At 42.3% G+C, this 23,259-nt stretch overlaps 1 pseudogene; it reads left to right on the top strand.

Annotated features, from left to right (window-relative positions):
- The first annotated feature begins 3,325 nt into the window (after positions 1–3,325).
- LOC142455981 (heat shock protein HSP 90-beta pseudogene) lies at positions 3,326–18,760 on the top strand (annotated as a pseudogene).
- Positions 18,761–23,259: the final 4,499 nt, after the last annotated feature.

Here is a 23,259-nt window from a genome sequence, read left to right as displayed (position 1 = left end):
AACGGCAAAATGGGCTTTCCAGCAAGATGGGGATCAAGCAGGCAGCCTGCACTGGGAGCTCCATGGAGGTCACTGCAGTAGGCTTCCACAGCTGTAAACAGACTCCTAGAGAAACTCAAGCTGTGCTTGAACAGGACGCTATCTGACCACAAAGCCTGAAGACTGAGAGGGCCATCCAACCCACCTTCCAAACAGCAAAATCCTCATAGGCATGGGTAAGAGGCTAACCCCAGTGAGTCAAAGCCAAAGCCCAACTCCCCAGGTCAGTTGCTACAGGCAGTCTGCAGAAGCATTCCTACCAATCTCCCAAACAGAGAGTCCAGTGCTCTTTGACTCCTGGGAAATGGCACTGAGCTCATCCAAAACAACATACCGACAGAAATCTGCTCAACAAGAAAACAGGAATAACAAAATGCAAAGTCAGAGGAAATCCTGAACCTAATGCTATTCGTAGAAGAAGACAAAGACCTGTCACAGAAATAAATTTTCAGAATACTTCTTGGAGTCATACAGGACATGAGGGAAACAATAGAGAAAAGGGATAAAACACTACAATAGAGGAGATTAAAAACTACACACCAAAGGGAATTACAAAAGTTAAGGGAAGAGGTAACAAAAGCAGATAATGAATTCACAGACGTCCCAAAGAGACTAGAAGCAGAGAACCATACCAGTGACCTCACAGCTAACCAGACAGACTTCAATAAATGGAAAAGAAAATCAAACAAAATAACCAGAGAAGCTGAAGAAAATCTGAGAGCAATGCTTGTTGCTATGAAGAACATTTGAATAATTGGACTACCAGAAAAAAACACAATGAAGTCAATGGCAAAAAATAGCGAGTGAATTCCTAGAGGAAAACTTCCCCAGCTTAATCAATGAAAGCCAGGCAAGCATTCAGGAAAGCCAAAAGGACACCAGCTAGACTGAATCCCAAGGAGAATTTGCCAAAGCATATAATAGTTGAACTATCCAACAATAGGGGGGGGGGGGGAGGGAATCATTAGAGTTGCTAGGGAAAAAATGTTGTCACCTATAAAGGTACCCAAATAAGAATATTCTCAGACCTATCAGGGGACACCATGAAAAAAAGTACAGAGTGGAGTAGCATATTCTGAAAGTTGAAAGAAATAATGAAAGCCCCAAAATACTCTACACAGCCAAATTATCTATAAAGATAGATGGAGAAGCAAAACTCATTACTGTACAAGGAAAACCCAAACAATATGTTCAAAGAAACCCAGCTCTACAAAAAAAGTTCGGCAACCCTATATGGGCAAAAGAACAATACTCACCAAGCACAAATAAGAGATCACCACACACAGCAACTCCACCCAGAGGTCAACATATTGAAAACAGTACCCAAGATTGCACTGGCTCAACAGTGAAAAGAAGGTAAGAATGAACCCCACAAACACAGGCACAACTCACTGTTAAGAAGGGAGGTAGGAGAATACCCAAAACAAACAGCAAAAGATGACATCACAGAGTCCACAGATGGAGGTGATAACTCTGAATATCAATGGAATGAACTTCCCTGTTTAAAGTCAGAGTTTAGCGGACTAAGTTAGAAAACACAACCCATTGATTTGCTGCCTACAAGAAACACATCTCAAACTAGAAAAAAAATATAGACTCAGAATACAAGGTGGGAGAAAAAATACCATGCAATTGGCAAGTCAAAAAGAGCAGGTGTTACAATCCTAATCTCTGACAAAACTGACCTCTTGGTGCAAGCCATAACAAGAGATAAATAGGGGAACTATATAATTCTCAAGGGAACAGTAGACCAAGAACCAGTGAGCATAATAAATAAATATGCACCCAAAGAGAGACCCACAATATTCAGCAATCAAACACTCCAAAATATGACAAAAGAAATTTCAGACTCAACAATCATAGTGGGTACACCACTCCCCAAGAGAGAAAGAAATTTAACAAGGAAGCTACAGAACTTAATTCTAAAATTAGGCAACTTGGCCTGAATGGCATTTTCAGAGCTCTCCACTCAAAAGTGAAAAAAAATTCTTCTTGAGCCCTCATGGCACATACTCGAAGGTAGACCACATGCTGAGACAAAATTTGAGCTTTGCTCTTGGGCCACTATGACATAAGGCTGGAAATCAGCAAGAGCAAAGAAAACAAGGGAAAACTATTGGAGGATGAATAGCTTTACTGCAAAATGAGTGGGTACTGGACCAGATCAGAGATGAAATTAGGAAGTTTTTAGAAACCAATGAGAACGAGAATATGATGTAGCAAAACCTTTGGGACACAGAAAAAGCAGTTATCAGAGGAAGTTTGAAAAAAAAGATGCACACATTAAAACGGAAGAGAGACTTACAATTGATATGCTGGCACAAAACTTACAGCAGTTAGAGCAGAATCAAAGGACAATCATACTAATTGCTAAAGAGAAGAAATAATAAAAATCAGGGCTGAGATACTTAAGAGGGGAAACAAGAAAACAATGCAAAAATGCAATAGAGCTAAAAGCTCATTCTTTGGGGAAAAAAACAGAATTGATAGACCATTGGCAAACCTAACCAAAGAAAGGAAGGAACAAATTTAAATAGCCAAGATGAGGGATTTAAAGAGGGTCCATTACAACATACTCTAATGAAATTAAAAGGCTGCAAAGTACTACAAACGCCTCTACTCCAATAAATTCAGCAACTTGGAAGACATCGACAATTAGTTGGTAAAACAATACCTAGTTAAACTATCCTAGATGGATGTCAAGAATCTCAATAGACCTATGGCAATAGAAAAAATAGACAAGGTTATCAAAGGATTACTAATAAAAAAACAAACAAACCCCGGGTCAAATGGCTTCACAGGAGAATTCTACCAAGCATTCAGGGGAGAATTGACATCAATCCTACACAAACTCTTCCAGAGCATAGAAAAAGATGGCAATATCGTGAACTGTTTCTATGAAGCTAGTATAACACTAATACCTAAAGCAGGCAAAAGATCCCACAAGAATCGAGAACTTCAGTTAATGAAGTTAACTTCAGATCTAATGAACATCTATGCAAAAATCCTCAACAATGTACTAGCCAATAGAATGCCAAAATACATAAAATGAGTAATTCAGCATGACCAAGTGGGATTCATTCCAGAGATGCAGGGATGGTTCCACAACCAAAGTCCATCGGCATTATTTGCCTCATTGACATGAAAAGGGATAACACCCACATGATAATACAGATAGATGCAGAAAAAGCATCCAACACCCATTCCTGTTTAAATGTTCGGAAAGATAGGAACGGAAGGAAAAGTTCTCAATATAATACAGCTGTGTAAAATAACAACACCCAGCATGGTAGTCAATGGAGAAAAAAAAGAAAAGAATCTCACTGGAAAAAGGATGCCCCTTGTCCCCACTTTATTTAACGTTGTGCTGGAGAGCCTAGGTAGCAATATAAGGTAAAGGAAAGATATCAAAAGTATTCATCTGGAGAAACAAGAGGTGAAACTATCATTCTCAGAAGATAGGATTTTATATAGGGAAAACCCCAAAGCTCCACAAGAGGAGTGCTGGAAGTGAGAGAGGAATATGACAGAGTGGCAGGATTCAAGATCAACAAACTAAGACATTTGGCAGGGAATAGACTATAGGAAAGAGGGAAGGGCACAAACAGAGAGGAGGCACAAATTGACAAGTGGGATATATTGCAGATAAAACACATATGTGCATTGAAAAGCTTCACCAAGAGAGTGATAAGAGAGCCCAAAGACTGGGAAACATTGTTAACAATGACATATCAGACTAAAGTCTATATTACTCTACTAGACTACAGTAAGAAAAATAAAAACAAATAGCCCATTAAGGAGGTGGTTAAAGACCTGAACAGAAGTCTCACAAGGGCAGAAATCCAAAGGGCCAATAAACATATGAGAAAATGTTCCCAATCATTAGCCATAAGGGAAATACAAATTAAAACAACTATGAGATACAACCTAACACCCTCAAAGACAGCCCAATTCAAAAAATCAGAAAGAAACAAATGTTGGAGGGGGCTGTGGTGAGAAAGGAACTCTCATCCAGTTCTGGTGGACCTGTAGGTATGTATAGCCATTTGGGAAATCAATTTGACAATACCTAAAACAAATGGAAATTCAGCTACCATATGACCCAGCAATCCCCCTACTGGGCATATACGCAGAAGAGGTAAGAAACAGACAAAGGCCAGTCATTTGCACTCCAATGTTCATCACAGCACAGTTCAAAATCAGAAAGAATTACAATCTAAATATCAATCAATGGACGATTGGATTGAAAAACTGTGGCGCATACATACAACGGAGTTCTATGCATCCCTAAAAAGCAGTGCTGAACACATGAAGCACATCTTTACATGGGAAGAGTTGGAGGAAATTATGATAAGCAAAGTAAGCCACGAATGAAAGGACAAGTACAACATGAGTCCACTAAAGTACGCTTAAAAAGAACAAGGGGCAAAGGGGAAAAGTCACTAAATGCATAAATTCCCAGGGCAAGGTTCAGGCACTCAGGATGGGGGTGGGTGGGGTAGGGGTGGTGGTGTCAGACCCAATCCAGGGGAAAAGGAAAAAAAAAGGATGTGGGCAGTGTGGGAACAGGGCACTTAACTACCCCTGGGGAAGGTATTGTTTATGTCTCCACAGGAAAGGGAAAGGAGGACCAGACTTCAACCTGGTGCATCAAGCCTTGAGGGCAACATACTGTCAAAAAGCAGTGAACTAACAGAAGTCTGCAGAGCCAACCCTAATCCCAGCTATGTCAACCCCCTCCTCAGAGATCTCACTACAGAGGACAGCACTGAAGAGCTGGGGAGCTGAGCGGTCTGCTCAGATTGCACTGGAGCAAACTGAGAGGGAGAAAAGGAGGGAGGGAGGGGAGAGAGAGAGAGAACTGATGCCTTCCCTACCAATCCCTGAGGACAACATTCCTGCTCAGAGCAGCCAATGCACACAGGAGACCCCAGGGCCAGCCCCCCTACAAAACATGGCATCCCCTCACTGACCCATAGTGCTATAGGAAACAGTCCTGGAAACACAGTGCGGGAATTATGCCCAGCCTGACACACCACCAGGGTCAAAACATGAAAGGAGCGCAAAAGAGCAGCAAGGGGAGTAAACAACAAAATCCCTGAGGAATCCCGAAAATAGTCTTTGGACTTGGGGAGCAAAACTTGGCAGTTCATCAGACCCAATCGGAAAACATTCATAATAGTCAACAGACAGACCTGGAACTATTTATAGGCTCTCTCCCCACCCCCACCCCCCATTCATGTCTTTCTATATAAGATAGGCACGTTAACCAATCCTGAGGAGAAAATAACAGAACTAATGGTTCCAGGGAGTCATGGGAGAAGGGGAGTGGGGGTAAAAGGAGAGGGGAGCCAACAAACCCAGGGACAAGGGAACAAAAAATGATATAAAATCGATGGCAAGGAGGGTGTAGAATGCCTGGCAGGGTATGAGCAAGTGCAACATAGCAGAAAGAAATTACTGAGAGCCAAATTAAGGTCGAACGTGATAGTGGGACAAGAGGAAAGTAAAAGGAATTAGAGGAAAGAACTAGGAGACAAAAGTCATTTATAGAGGTATAAATATAGGCATGTGAGATAGTTTGTTGTGCCAGCCTGGCCGATAAACACAAGGGGATTAATTGAAGGGCAGAGAGATAAGTGGCTCGGTGAGCTTCACCTTTCTTGTCTCTCGCTCTTTAATCATCGGATCAGTGTGCAGTTGCCTTGCTTGGTCTTTTCCTCAATTTAAAGGGCACGCTACCTGTGGGACGCCTAGCTTGTGGACTGTTTCGCTGTAAGTTGAGGTCCCTTTAAGACCACTCGAATGAAATCTACATCTCAGGAGCTGAGAACTGACAGTTGGTGACTTGGCTGGTGGTTGGTGACCTGCCTTGCTGTTTTGTTGCCTGTGCTGGGATAGCCTAGCTCTCTCTCTACAGAGGATTACCTGGCAGCCCTCAAGATTTGAAGGACTGCCAGTGTCTCACAACTCTCTCACGGGTGTGAGTTGCACTGAGCAATTTGTACTGCTTTATAATTAACTGTTCATTTCTTGTATTATATATCTATCTATCTGTTTATAATTTAACTGTTCACTTCTTGTGTTATATATATATATCTTTATAAATATATATATATATAATTATCAGCAACCTAGTTTTATCTCTCTAGAGAACCCTGTCTAATACAGCATGTATATATGTAAATATATTGATATATATCAATAGGGATATAGGTCCATGAACATATATTTATATGTTAAGTATTAAGGTAGCAGACGGACATTGGGCCTCTACTTATGTCCTCCCTCAACACAAAAACACTTTGTTCTAATAACCTGACATTCTGTGATGCTCACCTGCCAGATACAATCACTGAAGACACCATGCATAGCAAATGTGGTGAAGAAAGCTGATGGTGCCCGGCTATTACAAGATATAGTGTCTGGGGTCCTAAAGGCTTAAAGTTAAACAAGCAGCCATCTATCAAGGAAACAGCAAAGCCCACATGGAAGAAGCAAACCAGCCTGTGTGATCATAAGGTGTTGATGGGATCAGGTATCAGGCATCAGAAGACCCAGAACTGTCTTATCAATGAGAATGAGAGGGGTCAGCGTGGAATCCCAAAGCCCATCTGTAGACCATTGGAAATCCCCTCACTGAAGGGTCACAAGGAAGGGACAAGTCAGCCAGTATAACACTGATGAAACACTCGGCATTCCTCTAGTGTTTAATGTTTATACACCACCACCACTATCATGACCTCAGTTCTCCCTTACAAATCCAGGTAGAAGAGAGCATGTGCACAGGTACAGATAAGAGCTCTTGACACAGAATCCAGGGTAGATAATCTCCTCAGGAGCAGTAATGGAATAGCAATACCATGAGAACTGGGGGGAAGATGCGGGGAGAGGGGAGAGATAGAGGGAACGATTTCAACGATCAACATATAACACACACACACACACACACACACACACACAAGGGTGACAAGTACCAGAAACCTGTGTGAGGGGAGACAGCAGACAGTATAAGATATGAAAATAATAATAAAATCTATCATTTTCAAGGGTAAAAATCTATCATTTTTCAAGAGTTTACGTGGGTGAACGTGTGGGGGTGGGAGGGAAAAAAGATGAGCTGATACCAAGGTCTGAAGTAGAAAGAAAATGTTTTGAAAATGATGATGGCATCATATGTACAACTGTACTTGATACAATTGATGTATGGATTGTTATAAGAACTGTAAGAGCCCCCAATAAAATTATTCATTTAAAGGGAAAAAAAGCAAACAGAAATTTACTCTTTAAAAGCTTTAGCAATGAGTGAGCTTACCACTTCAACCCCAGATTTTTTTCACTCCAAATACACAAAAAGGTACTTCATACAACTGCTAATTAGATTGGGCATGACCACAAGCTGAAAGGTTAGTGGTTTGAAGCCACCAAGAGACATCTCAAAAGACAGATTTCTCCATCGAAATGCCAAAGGTCACAACCTGGAAGACCCTTTGAAGTAGTTATATTCTAGTCCCTGAGTCAGAGTCTTCACTGATGCAGTGTTTACCAACATGGCCACTCGAAGCTGTCTGTGTTTGGGTAGTACCAGTCACAATAACCAAGCACAAACTGAAATATCTAGGTATATACCTAGCCAAAAAAAAAAAAAAGTTTGAGTGAGGAAAATTACAGAACACTGGTACAAGAAACCACGAGTGACCTCCACAAATGGAAGAATATCCCATGCTCCTGGATCAGAAGACTTAAAATAGTTAAGGCACTATAGTTAGCAGTGATCTGTTCAAAGATTGCACCAAGACATTGTACTACATGCCAAGAAGAGTCAGCTTGACAACATCAGGTTTTATCTAAATTTCAAATAAATGCTGAGATAAAGGTGTAGATTTATGTGACATTTCAAAATATGCTTGCAACGATTATGTTCTCTCATGAGCCTTCACTTTCACGGTATGCACTAGCTGTCCTAACCATGGCTGCAGTTTCAGCTTCTGGGCGTTCAGCTTGGAAACACAGCTATAGAAAGAAGTGATGCTTTGTCATTGACTCACATTGTGACATACCAGACTCAGATATTTTAAATTCCCTTTTATGAGAACTGTTATTCCTTTCATGAATAAAGTCTTTTCTGTTTTAACTTTGTTTAACCCTATCCTGAAATTAAGAGGGAAAAAATAAAAACACTTTTAAAGTAATATGGGTTTTGATGGAATTAGAAAGACACATGTCTCAAGTGGATTCTGATTGTGGGATTGGTGGGGTGGGGACCATTTCTTCCAATTCACACAGTTACATGGGTTCTGGGCAGCAGCACACACTACAACTGCAAAAGGAGATTCCCGAGAAACTGAAAATGGGGGTGGACAGTTCTATCCCACGAGTCATGAAAGGGTTGCATGACTATTTAATGTATAAGCAACCTAACCTAATTTCAGAAGAAAACTAGCTCAGAGAAGATATGCGGACCCACATGCTGCAAAGAATAAGATAATGCTGTATAGAACGTGTTGTTGATAATCAGTACATTGAGTTAGTTCCAACTCTTGACCACCTCAAGCACAACACCTTAAGCATCTTCACCATCAGTATTATGGCCACTAAGCATTTTGAGTGTTTCCAAATGAGGAGGGTGAGGGTGGGGGTGCTTTTGGGGAGGGTGAGGGTGGGGGTGCTCTTGTTTTGTTTTGTTGATTCCGGATCACAGGGTTTTCATGGACTAATTACTGCAAGTCAATCCAGATCCACGGGTCTTTTCTTGCTAGTCTGTCTTAGCTTGGAAGCTCCACTGAAACTGGCCCACATTTGGTTATCCTGCTGGTACTCAAAATACCAGTGGCATAACTTCCAGCATCAGAGCAACCTGCAAGCCACCAGTTTGGCAAACTGAAAGATGAGTGGCGGGATTAGTGTAGAGTCCTCTGATTTTACAAAGAGCTTTCCTGCAATACATAAAAACAAAGCCAATGTTGTTGTTGCTGCTGTCATGTTGATTCCAACTCATACTGACCCCATGCGTGCATAGTAGAAGTAACTGCCCCACGGTCTTTGCAAGGCTGTGAGGGCTCAGATATAGATCACTAGCCTTGCTTCCCAGGGACCTATGTAAGTAGCACCCACTCATTAAGAGCCAACTCTATGCCACATGCTGCTCCACCTTATAGAAAAGTCTACTGAGCCCTGGTGGACTAGGGGGTTATGCTTTGGGGTGCTACCCACAATTCAAAAGGAGGAAGATGGGCTTTCTACTCCCCTAAAGAGTTACATTCTCAAAAGCTCAGAGGGCAGTTCTACCCTGTCCTGTGAGTTGGAAATGAATCACAATGACCTGATAGCTGCTTCTCATGACAGTGGTGCAGCACCAGGCAATGTTTCTTTCCTTGTGCATGGGATTGCCATGAGTTGGAGGAGACCTTACAGTAGCTAGCAACATCAAGAAAGGTCACAAGGTAAATAATCATTGTCTTTTATATACACATATAACACATCGCTCAGAAATGTAGCTCTCCCATGTTTTTCCTTGGGGCTGGTGGATACAGGGCAGATGAAAACCTCTCTAGGTTTGAACTTTGCATGAGGCATTTTAACTGGATTAAGTCTTTTGAAACAATGGAGAGGTAAAAAAATACTGTGTCTGTTTACTACTGTTTAGTATAAAGTGATAGCGATCTCTGAATCCCTTGGGATCTAGTCTATCAGAAAGGAACAGACAAGAATTTTCCAAAGGGAAGGTCTGCTGCCAAATCTCCTAAAAACTTTGCAACCTTGGGCAACTCCAAATTCTGGACTTCAGTTTAGTGATCTATACAATGGGAATGGAACAATACATATAGCCTTTTATTCTGAGAGAAGTAAACATAAGTAAGAGAAATCAAACTCCCAAATTAGAACCTGTTGTTCAGTCTTTAAATTAATATTTGCATATTAATTTATCTATTAATTTCCACAAACTATGAGTAGAAATATATTTCTGTTTAACCTAATATGTAGTAAGTGATTCATACACACTTTTAAAAATAAGTAGTTTATACCCCAGGTTGAAAAATAAAAAGAAAATGTGACCATTGCTTTTTTTTCCTTTTGGGAGGGGGGGCCCCCAAAAAATGGATGTGTCAGAACAGGAGAAGGGGAGGTAACGAAGAAGGGGAGAGCAGGGACTGAGGAAGAAGGGACAAAAATAAGACCCAGTGGGGTGAGGCGGTAGGAACAGCTACGGAATTGGTGGGGCCCAGCACAAACTTAAAGCATCAGGTCACCGGTTAAAAACGGGACAGAGAGATTTTCGGGTAGTCAGTGCAGAACACTAAACCTGGTGCCCGTGCGACAGCGTGGCACCCTCAGGAAAGCGCCTGGCACGGGTTCCCACAGGAGCACACCCAGACAGGCTGCTGAAGTGCCCAAATCCTGCTTTTAGAGAGTGCAGTTTGCAAGCCTCACAGCACCACCTCGTGGCAGACGGTGGCAGCGGGCAGGTGACACTTCTGCAGGGGGCGTGGCGTGGGGTGGGGGACACAAGGAACAACCTGATGTAGGATCTGTTCCCTTATCCTGACTTCAAAAAATGAGAAAGCGGAGGAGGACCGGCCAGGTGAAGATACAAAGTAGTTACCTTGACCTTGCTGAATCCCTACCAGGCCTCTCACACCCTCCTTGCCACTGATTTTGGATCATTTGTTGCTTCCTTGTCCCTGGGTTGGTCAACACCACCTCCTTAACTGCTCTTCCCCCTCTCCTATGTTCCCCCCCCCCCCCCGGAACAATTGGTCCCGTTGTTTTCTCCTCCAGACTATTCATCCAGTCTATCCTATCTACATAGATCTGTAGAGATAATAATATGCACCAAGAATCAAGCCATAGCAAGATAGGCGATGAGTGAGAACACAGCGATGAGAACGAAAATGGAAATCAATTACCCATAGAAGAATAAATTAATTAAAAGAAAAAAATTTTTAAAGAAAGAAAAACCTGTAAATAGATCAAGGTCTGATTTTTCATCTCTAGGCGTGTCCCTCAGTAAGGTCCCATGGGGTACCATGCTCTCACCCCAGAGTCTGTCCTTTGTACTCCCTCAGGGGCTCCCAGCCCTGCTCCCATGGTTGCTCTGCCGCACACTTTTAGTGGTTTGCCTCCGTGTCACAGGGTCAGTCTGGGCCAGTCCCGACCCTGAGTCTCCAGTGTTGTCCTCTTTAGGGTTCTGGACCATCAAGGGACGGTGTGTCTCATAGTGAGATGAGTCGTATTGTCCACTCTGTGCATTGGCTGTTCAGAGCAGGGATGTCGTGCTCCAGGCCTGATGGGCCAGGATGTGCTCCACTCTCTCTTCCTCCCCCTTCATTTGCTCCCATTTGCTCTGATCAGACATGCCCCTCTCCCCTAGCTGCAGCTTCAGTGCCATCCTCTCAGGTAGGGTGAGGGGCAGTTGTCCATGTAACTGGTATGGGGGTGCCGAGCCCTCAGGCCCCTCCACTGTCTCCTCACTCCTTGCTGGCACACTGCATTCGTCTGGCACTGGCTTTAAATCTGGTCCCTCTTTTCCGGTGGAGACACAAACAATACCCTCCCTTGGGTGGGTCAGTACCCTATTTCCCCATCACACATCTTTTTTTTTTTCTTTCCCCTTTCCTCCCTCCATCCCCTTTTTAGTTGGCTACCATATGTATCCCTGGATTTGGTCTGGCCCCTGCCATACTACCTGGACCTCATCCCTGGAGTGTTTGTATACAGTAGCTATTTTCCTGTGCCCTTTTGCACTTACCTTTTGGTATATATATGCTTGGCTTACTTCACTTAGGATACAGTAGCTATTTTCCTTTGCACCTTTGACACATACCTTTTGGTATATATATGTACTTGGCTTACTTCACTTAGCATAACCGAGAGAAATTACTGAAACCCAAATGAATGCTGAGCATGATAGTGGGACAAGAGAAAGTAAAAGGAAACAGAGGAAAGAACTAGGTGACAAAGGGTATTTGCAGAGGTCTAAAGACTGGAATGTACGTATGTAAATATATTTATAAAAGAGTGTGGGGACATGGAAGAAGCACACCAGCATGTGTGATCATGAGGAGCCAAAGGGACCAGGTATAAGACATCATTCAAAAAAAAAAAAGAATATATATATACACCATAGTGAATGAAGGGGGAAGTGCAGAGTGGAGACCCAAGGCCCATGTGTCGGCCATTGGAGATCCCCTCATAGAGGGGTTTAGGAGAGGAGATGGGTCAGTCTGGGTATGATGTAGTACCGATGAAAAACACAACTTTCCCCCAGATCCTGGATGCTTCCTCCCCAAAACTACCATGATCCGAATTCTACCTTGCAGGACTGGATAGGGCAGAGGTTGTACACTGGTGCATATGGGAGCTGGACGCACAGGGAATCCAGGGTGGACGATAGTTTCAGGACCAGGGGTGTGAGAGAGGGGATGCTGGGAGAGTGGAGGGTGAGTGGGTTGGAAAGGGGGAACTGATTACAAGGATCCACATGTGACCTCCTCCCTGGGAGATGGACGGCAGAGAAGTGGGGGAAGGGAGACTCCAGATAGGGCAAGATATGACAAAATAACAATCTATAAATTATCAAGGGCTCATGAGGGAGCGGGGAGGGAGGGGGAAACAAAGAGGACCTGATGCAAAGGGCTTAAGTGGAGAGCAAATGCTTTGAAAATGATTAGGGTAAAGAATGTACGGATGTGCTTTATACAATTGATATATGTATATGTATGGATTGTGATAACAGTTGTATGAGCCCCTAATAAAATGTTAAAAAAAAGTGTGGGGAAACAGATGTATGTGCATATATTTATAGGCTTAGTCTTAAGGCAGCAGATGGACATTGGGCCTCCACTCAAGGACTTACTCAATGCAAGACAACATTGTTCTATTAAATTGGCATTCCAGGATGCACACCTTCCCAACACGATTGCTGAAGGAAAATGGGTGCATAAGCAACTGTGATGAAGAAAGTTAATGGTGCCTGGCTATCAAAAGATATAGCGTCTGGGGTCTTAAAGGCTTGAAGATAAACAAGCGGCCATCTAGCTGAGAAGCATCAAAGCCCATATGGAAGAAGCACACTAGCCTGCCTGACCACAAGGTGCAGAAGGGACCAGTTATCAGATATGAAAGAACTAAAAATCATAGCACTGGGTGCCCACCTCCCTGATACGATCAATGAAGACAAATATGTGCATAAACAAATGTGGTGAAGAAAGCTAATGGTGCCCAGCGATCAAAAGATATAGCATCTGGAGTCTTAAAGGCTTGAAGATAAACAAGTAGCATCTATCTGAGAAGCATCAGAGCCCACATGGAAGAAGTACACCAGCCTGTCTGACCATGGGGTGTAGAAGGGACCAGTTATCAGACACCAAAGAACTAAAAATCATATCAGTGGGTGCCCACCTTTCTGATACAATCAATGAAAACAAACGTGTGTGTAAGCAAATGTGGTGAAGAAAGCTGATGGTGCCCGACTATCAAAAGATATAGCATCTGGGGTCTTGGAGGCTCGAAGATAAATAAGTGGCCATCTAGTTCAGAACCAACAAAGCCCACATGGAAGAAACACACCAGCCTGTGTGACCACAAGCTGTCGAAGGGATCAGGTATCAAGCATCAAGGAACAAAAAATCATATCATTGTAAATGTGGGTGAGTGCAGAGTGGAGACTCAAAGCCCATCAATAACCAACCGGACACCCCCTTAATGAAGGGTTGTGGAGAGGAAATGAGCCAGTCAGGGTGCAGGGTAGCAACGATGAAACATATAACTTTCCTCTAGTTCATAAATATCCCCCCCTCCCCACTATCATGATCCCAATTCTACCTTACAAATCTGGCTAGACCAGAGGATATACATTGGTACAAATACCAACTGGAAACTCAGGGAATCCAGGACAGATGACCCCTTCAGGACCAGTAGTGAGAGTGGTGACACCTGGAAGGTGGAGGGAATGTGGGGTAGAAAGGGGGAACTGATTACAAGAATCTATGTATAGCCTCCTCCCTGGGGGATGTGCAGCAGAGAAGAGGGCGGGGGGAGATGTCGGACAATGTAACATATGATAAAATAATAATGATTTTTGAATGATGAAGGGTTTATGAGGTAGGGGGAAGTGGAGAGGGAGGAGGAAAATGAGCAGTCGATATTAAAGGCTCAAGTGGAAGGCAAATGTTTTGAGAATGATGATGCAACAAATGTACATATGTGCTTGGCACAATGGATGGATGGATGGATTGTGATAAGAATTGTACGAGCCCCCAATAAAATGATTTTTTAAAGATACAAAGTAGTTATAAAGATTAAATTATAAACGGTGCTATGCCGTAGCCCCTATATTAATAATGGGTTTGAAAATTTGACATTTATTTAGCACTCTGTGTGATAAGAATTTTAATTCACTTATTTTCATTAACTATCCTCTTGGGGAATCATCAACATTTCTCAGCTGGTTGAGAGGAGGTATTCATTTTGAAGGTCACAGATTAACCAGTTAGTGATTGGGCTTTTATTCATTAACTCTGACATTTGCAAATGAGGACTTGATTTAAGTTAGGCCTACACTGGGTTAGAGGTGATTCAATCCTAAGCAGCGGGGTTAGAGGTGATGCATAGGCTTCGATCTTTGTATACTATGTGGGTTATGGGGAGGCCCTGGTTTAGAAGTTAAAAATTCCATCTCACTAGAATTCGAAGGTAAGGTTTTTTTTCTGATGCACAGAAGGCCATGTTGAATACAGATAAGGGAAGATGTATGGAAGAATCTAGGTACCATGGGCTTATAAAGAGACTAGAAAAATCTCAGTGCATCGAGTAGTGACCCTGGTGGACAAAGCAGAACTGCCCCTGGGGGTCCAAAATGCTCACTCCTCATCAGAGTACAAAGTCTCATCGTCCTCCTGCAGAAAGGCTGGTGGTTTCCAACCGCTGACCTTGCAGTTTGCACCGAATGTGTAATGCACCAGGGCACATTCTTATAAAGAGAAAGGGGGTGGGGTATCTAGATCATAATTGATTGAACCCTACTCTCCTCCTTAATTGAAATCACCTGATAGCAGTCTACAGTTTACCCTTGAAGTTCACAGGTCCTCTAATATGCTGATTTTCATTTCTGAACAGTGTTATTGGCATAGAGTTTACATATTATACAATCCAATAGTTCTATCGCATCAAGAAGAGTTGTACCATCATCATCACATCCACTATAGAGAATTGTCTTCATTCTTACATTCACTTTTATTAGCTCCCCATCCCCACCTCCACTGCCACACACCAAGAAATCATTAATCCAGGTACAGTCTCTGCAGATTCACCTACCTGGATCTCATTTATCGAAAAACCTTTACAAATACATGAACTAACAACAATGACAAAATAAAACAGATAAAAACCTCAATTAAAATAAAACATGAAATAGTAAAAACTTGGATACATTTTAAATGGATCATAAAGGAGACCACATGATCAGGTGCTAAATTTTAACCTAACCGCATCTTCAATAACCCAATTTCCAATACATTCTGCATGATAATATGCTGATTTTTTAAAATATACTGATTTTCTTAGACACCATGGGACACTAATCATCTCTGTGTGAGCATTTGATCTCTCTGGTGACTTACATTTCACAGGTAAGAAAGAATCTTTCCTTTTAATGTTCAGTGAAATTCCTTTCTTTTTTTAATTTTTATCAGATATTATTTAATATTTTTCTTACTACTTTAAAACTCTTATAATCTAGTTTTGTGTACTTCTTTTTTTTTATTTTAACAATTGATTGGGGCTGATACAATTCTTTTCACAGTTCATACATATACATACATCAATTGTATAAAGCACATCTGTAGTCTTTGCCCTAATCATTTTTTTCTCTTTTCTTCTTTTACATTTTATTAGGGACTCAAACACCTCTTACCACAATCCATACATATACATACATCAATTGTATAAAGCACATCCATACATTCCCTGCCCCAATCATTCTCAAGGCATTTGCTCTCCACTTAAGCCCCTTGCATCAGGTCCTCTTTTTTTTTTCCCCTCCCTCCCCATTCCCCCCTCCCTCATATGCCCTTGGTAATTTATACATCGTTATTTTGTCATATCTTGCCCTATCTGGAGTCTCCCTTCCCCCCTTCTCTGCTGTCCCTCTCCCAGGGAAGAGGTCACATGTGGATCCTTGTAATCAGTTCCCCCTTTCCAATCCACTCACCCTCCACTCTCCCAGCATCGTCCCTCACACCCTTGGTCCTGAAGGTATCATCCACCCTGGATTGAAATTCCTTTCTTGAGAAGAATGGGGATACCAGAATACTTAATTGTGCTCACGTGGAAAAGTTCAAGGGGGAGTAGTGCAAACAGAACAAGGAATATTACATGGTTTACAATTTAAAAAGGTGTGCATCAGTGTTGTATCCTCTCCCCATACTTAATAAATCTGTGTGCAGAGCAAATAATCAGAGAATCTGGATTATATGAAGAAGAAGGCAGCATCAGGATTGAAGAAAGGCTTATTAACAACCTGAAATATACAAGTGACACAAACTTGCTTGCTGAGAGTGAGGAGGTCTTGAAGGATGAAGATCAACAATTCTGGCCTTCAGTATGGATTACAACTTAGTGTAAAGAAAACCCAAATCTTCACAACTGGAACAATAGGTAACATCATGATGAACACAGAAAATATTGGAGTGGTCAAGGATTTCATCTTGCGAAAGTGTCTGTGATCACCAAACACAATGATGATGAGCAGTATGCCTGGGAGTCTTCTGCTGGGGGCTCCTTCACTGTCCATGCTGACCACGGTGAGCCCATTGGTCGGGGAACGAAAGTGATTCTGCACCTCAAAGAAGACCAGACAGAGTACCTAGAGGAGAGGCGAGTCAAAGAAGTCGTGAAGAAGCACTCTCAGTTCATTGGCTACCCCATCACCCTTTATCTGGAGAAGGAACGGGAGAAGGAAATCAGTGATGATGAAGCCGAGGAAGAGAAAGGTGAGAAAGAAGAAGAGAAGGAGGATGAAGAGAAGCCCAAGATTGAAGATGTGGGCTCAGATGAGGAGGACGGCAGTGGGAAGGACAAGAAGAAGAAAACCAAGAAGACTAAGGAGAAGTACATTGACCGGGAAGAACTAAATAAGACCAAGCCCATCTGGACCAGGAATCCTGATGATATCACCCAGGAGGAGTATGGAGAATTCTCCAAGAGCCTGACTAATGACTGGGAAGACCATTTGGCAGTCAAGCACTTTTCTGCAGAAGGGCAGTTGGAATTCAGGGCACTATTGTTTATCCCTCGGCGCGCTCCCTTTGACCTCTTTGAGAACAAGAAGAAAAAGAACAACATTAAGTTTTATGTCCGCCATGTGTTCAACATGGACAGCTGTGACGAGCTAATCCCAGAGTATCTCAACTTCATCCGTGGTGTGGTGGACTCGGAGGACCTGCCCCTCAACATCTCCCGAGAGATGCTCCAGCAGAGCAAGATCTTGAAGGTCATCCGCAAAAACATTGTCAAGAAGTGCCTGGAGCTCTTCTCTGAGTTGGCAGAAGACAAGGAGAACTATAAGAAGTTTTATGAGGCATTCTCCCAAAACCTGAAGTTTGGCATCCATGAGGACTCCACCAACCGGCGGCGCCTTTCTGAGCTGCTGCGCTACCACACCTCTCAGTCTGGAGATGAGATGACTTCCCTCTCAGAATATGTTTCCCGAATGAAGGAGACCCAGAAGTCCATCTATTACATCACTGGTGAGAGCAAAGAGCAGGTGGCCAATTCTGCTTTCGTGGAGCGTGTGCGGAAGCGAGGCTTTGAGGTGGTCTACATGACGGAGCCTATCGACGAGTACTGCGTGCAACAGCTCAAGGAGTTTGATGGGAAGAGTCTGGTCTCCGTGACCAAAGAGGGGCTGGAGCTCCCGGAGGATGAAGAAGAGAAAAAGAAAATGGAGGAAAGCAAGGCCAAGTTTGAGAACCTGTGCAAGCTCATGAAAGAAATTCTGGATAAGAAGGTTGAGAAGGTGACAATCTCCAATAGACTGGTGTCTTCACCCTGCTGCATTGTGACTAGTACATATGGCTGGACGGCCAACAGGGAGCGGATCATGAAAGCCCAGGCTCTTCAGGACAACTCCACAATGGGCTACATGATGGCCAAAAAGCACCTGGAGATCAATCCAGACCACCCCATTGTGGAGACGCTGCGGCAGAGGCTGAGAAGAACGACAAAGCCGTCAAGGATCTGGTGGTGCTGCTGTTTGAGACAGCACTGCTCTCCTCTGGCTTCTCCCTTGAGGACCCTCAGACCCACTCCAACCGCAGCTACCGCATGATCAAGCTTGGCTTAGGCATTGATGAAGATGAGGTGACAGCCGAGGAGCTCAGCACTGCTGTTCCTGATGAGATTGCCCCTCTTGAGGGCGATGAAGATGTATCTCGCATGGAGGAAGTAGATTAGGCCATTCTACTCAGACCTTGTGCCCTCTGTATAGTGTCCCCATGACTTGAGTGACCCTAGCCCACCTGGGCTCTGCAACTGCTCTTAACTAGTGGCTCCCCCTCCCCCATTCTTGTGTGTAAAGCAGGATCTAAGGCCCTCATGCCCTGTTGTCCCCTCCTTTATTTGGGATTGGGGTTAATGTGTATCTGTGAGGTTTCTTTTTTGTTTATTTTGTTCTATTAAAGTATGCAAAATAAAGAAGATGCCTTTTTATACAAGAAAAAAAGGATTTCATCTTGCTTGGATTCACAATCAATGCTCATAGAAGCAGCAATCAAGAGATCAAACAACACATTGTATTGGGTAAAGCTGCTTTACGAGACCTCTTTAACGTGTTGAAAAGCATGGATGTTAGTTTGAGAACTAAGGTGCACATGATACCAAGTACCCCATAGGCATGTGAAAGCTATACATTGGATAACGTGACAGTTAAGTTTATTGTGCCAACCTGACCAATAAGAACATGTGGGATTAACAAGGTCACAGTTTAATTGGAGGGGAAAGAGATAAATGGCTTGGCGAGCCCTCTCTCTTGCTTTCTGGTGACTGGGCAAGTGTGAGACTACCTTAGTTAACTAGTTCTCTGCCTCAACTTGTGAGCTACACTACCTGTGGGGCACCCAACCCGTGGACTGTGTTACTAGAGCTTAAAGTTCTTTTGAGACCTGCTTTGTCACACTGCTGGTGTATTTATCACTTGAGCTTGGGACTATTGGATCCTGTCATCTGGATGAATGCTGTTGACCCGCCCTGCTGTTTGCTGCCTCTGGTCAGACTGCCTGCATTGCTCTATGAAAGACTCTGCTGTATGCCTTCTTGAGTTGAAGGACTTCCAGTATATTAACTGTTTCATGGAAGTGAGTTGAACTGAGCCCCCTCTACTGCTGTGTGGACTAATTAGCTGTTATATTCATTTGTGCAGTGTGTGTGTGTGTCCTGGTTTTGTGTCTCAAGAGAATCCTGTCAAACACACATAAGGAAGATCAAAGAAAAATAGATGCATGCTGGTGAAGAATATGGAAACTATCGTAGACTATCAAAGGAACAAACAAATGTGTCTTGGAAAGAATATTGTCAGAGGCTCCTTAGAAGCAAGGATAGTGATGGAAACTTTGATTCCTTGGAGAAAATGAGAACCCAAATACAACATATTAAAACCTTTGTGACATGGCAAAAGCAGTTCTCAAAAAGCAGTTTATAGCAATAACTGTAAACATCAATAAGGCAGAAAGAATAAAATGAACAGCTTCACACATCAATTACAACAATTGGGGAAAGTGCAGTAAAACAAACAAGCAGGTACTTTAAAAAACAAAATACTAAAGATTAGGTTAGAAATAAATTAATCAGAAAAACTTTTAAACTATAGAAAAATCAGTAAGATGAAAAGTTACTTCTTTGAAAAGATTTACAAAATTGATAAACCACTGAAAAACCTACCAAAGGCAAACAATGAGGAAAAAATTTATGAATAAGAAATTAAATGGATATTAAAACAGACCCAAATGAGATTTAAAAAAATAAAAAGCAATCACACTATATTATGAAATTTTACTCCAAGTTTGAAAATCTAGAAGAAATGGATAAATTTCTAGAAATTCATTGTCTACCTAAATGACCACAGAATGATGTAGAAAATCCCAACAAGCCCACAACACAAGAAGAAAGAGATCTAGTCATAAAAAATACCTCCCAACTTCAAAAAGCCCAGGTCCAGATGGTTTCACTGTAGAATTCTACCAAACTTTTAGAGAAGAGTAATGCCAATTTTTTATAAACTATTCCACAATATACACTATGGACACCCAATATTCCACAATGGGCAGTATACTACCAAACTCATTTTATGAAGCAAGTATAACTCTGATACCGAAACCAGGCAATGACATCACTAGAATTTAAAATTACAATCCATATCTCTAATGTATGTAGGCATCAAGATCTTAAATAAAATCCTAGCCAACAGAATTAAGCAAAGCATAAAAAAATGCATCAGAATCAAGTGGAAGTCATACCAAATATACAAGGATGGTTTCATATTAGAAAAATAATCAATGTAATTCATGACATAAACAAAATAGAGAAGATTCATATGATAAAGTCAATTGTCATAGAAAAGGCATTTGATACATTTCAACATCAATTCCTGATAAAACACTCAATAAAACATATAGTAGGTTAATTTCTCCACATAATAAAAGTCATATATGTGAAGCATATACGTTATCAAGGAAGACCAGTGTCTGGAAAACGATATCATGCTTGGTGAAGCAGATGGGCAGTGAACAAGAGGAACACCCAGGACAAGATGAACGTACACAGAGGGTACAGCATACTCGAACATAACCACAATTGTGAGGAGGGCCCAGGACCAGGCAGCGTGGTATTCTCCTATGCATGGGGTTGCTATGAGTTGGAACCAATCCAGCAGCACCTGAAAACACCAAGTGAAATCTCTTAAAACTTGAACCGCATGAAGGGACCCTATGAATTGCCATCAGTGGAACTGAAAGGGCTCCCATGGAGCAGAGAAGTCACGGCATTATAAGAAAAAAGTTGAATTGTTTGGTATATGTCATAGATTGATAACCACCATTCAAAATAAACAAATTCAGGATAAGGATAAGGATTATTTGAGTTTATATCCACTCGACATACTTAAGTGAAGGGAGCTGGAACATAGTCTATCAATCAGGTCTTAGTCCAATGACACCACCCTTAAGGATATGGCCATTGGTATAAGAGAGAGACCCTGAGCAGAGCTAAGCCTTTGATCCCCTTTGCCTTCTTCTGGATCTGGTCTTGTGCCTGATTCTTTGATCTCTTGTGTCCCCAGCCAATCCTAGTGACAGTCAGCCGACTGCGGGCCTTGGATTTAGTTGGCTTACTTCAGATTCATTTAGTTCTGCATCCATCAGCCTGTGGCCCTCCTGCTTCTGTATTCTGATTCCTTTTTTTCAGCTTCCGCAGCTAAATGAGCCAGAGACTTCAGCTTACATCTGACCTATGTACTTGAACTAGACTGCACTTACCTACTTCTACAACTATGTAATCTTTTTATTGATATAAATCTATTTCTCTATATATACATATACAAGTCTCAATGAGTTTTATTCTCCATCGAACCCAGCTTATACATTTGGTACCAGGAATGGTTCCAGAGAAATCAAATCATAGAGCTGAGTTGTCTAAATTGGTTCTCGAGCCGAATTAGGACTGAAGGCAGTGAGAATTCCACCTCTTTCTGTAAGTAGAAAGATACCTGTCACTATTGGTGAAGAGGGCACTTTACCAATGCTTTTTTACCATGTTTCTGCATGGCGCAAACAGGTGAAGCTAATCCCTAAATTTTAGCTGCCATCGAGCTGGTTCTAATTCATGTACAAGATAAAATACTGTTTGATCCTGTGCTGTAGCCAATTAACACATCAGCAGAGGAAGTGTCGGTGTGAAGCAAAGCTCTAGTGATGGTGTGTTTGATAGCTTACTATAATTTTGTCAGAATGAGAAATATAGGGAAGCTGGTTCTTTGTACTACTTACAACAGACAAACTGGTAGGGAAAACAGATGAACTCAGAACTTGTGCCTGACTCAAGAGCCAAAGAAAAACATCTCAGGGCCTCTACTTATGTCATGAAAGAAACTCTTCTCTCCTTTTGTAATGGAAATGATATTGCTGAAATTTCTCATATGTCAAATTATAACATCAGCTTAATTCTCAGACTCACGAATGTCTGATATTGAAGTGAGGGAACTGACTGTAACGAAATGGGACCCCAAAACTTGGGATAGAGATATATGAGCTGATTATAGAGAAAAATTCAGACCTTGAGCCCCTACATTCCACGGAGGCACTTCTGCCACCAGCAACAACCCTCCCATCTGAAGATATTAATTCACTCTCAATAAAACCACTATCCCCTGCCCCTCAATTCCCCCCACACACCTGAGAATAACCCATCAATGCCTGCTGCTGTGGGACCGAGACTGTATCTGGATCATTTCCTGAGATACCGCACCATGTTCTCAGTAAACACCTCCCCCACCCCACCGCCATTATTCCCTTTGAACTTATAACTAGACTTAAATCACAGCGAGTCCCCAAAGGAGAGATCCCATTGGTGATCCAGGGAAAGTATGCTGTGAGTGTTCTAATACACACAGAGAGAAATGTGGATGATATGTGCAGGAAGCATCATTATGGGTGTGGGACCGCGGTGCAAGGAACGTAAGAGTGGATCAGTGTGAGTTTATCGGCCCACTAAGTACAGTGAGTTTATATGAGTTTATATGGGCCCACTAAGTACAGACTCATCATTCAATGTCTAAAGCTTGGGTTGTGAGACGGCCTACACTAATCCAAGTTCAAGTGCCAGACCTACCCTGGTATACTTTAGAAGAAGGTACCCAAAGGCTCAGAGACATTGACATGTTAGAGTGGATTTTTCAGCATACGCCCAAAGCAAAGGCCCACGGAGAGAGTGTTCAGAGGACACACTTCTTACCAAAGCATTCAAAAACATGTCTGAAGCAAGTCTCAGCATCTCTGAAGACTCTTGTGATAGTTATTTTATGCCGCTCAGGCCTGACAGTGGGAACTGCTTCAACTGAATTAAGACATTTGCCTGCAATGGGGCTGATTGGGCCCATGGGGGTGGTGGTCAAGTGGCAGCAGTGGAGCAGCCAAGACAAAGTAGGTGTGGTTTCCATAATGGACAACAGAA

The sequence above is a fragment of the Tenrec ecaudatus genome, chromosome 9, assembly GCF_050624435.1.
Source record: "Tenrec ecaudatus isolate mTenEca1 chromosome 9, mTenEca1.hap1, whole genome shotgun sequence".
NCBI lineage: Eukaryota > Metazoa > Chordata > Mammalia > Afrosoricida > Tenrecidae > Tenrec > Tenrec ecaudatus.
Note: the sequence above shows the minus strand (reverse complement) of the source record. Positions and strands in the feature narration are given on the sequence as shown.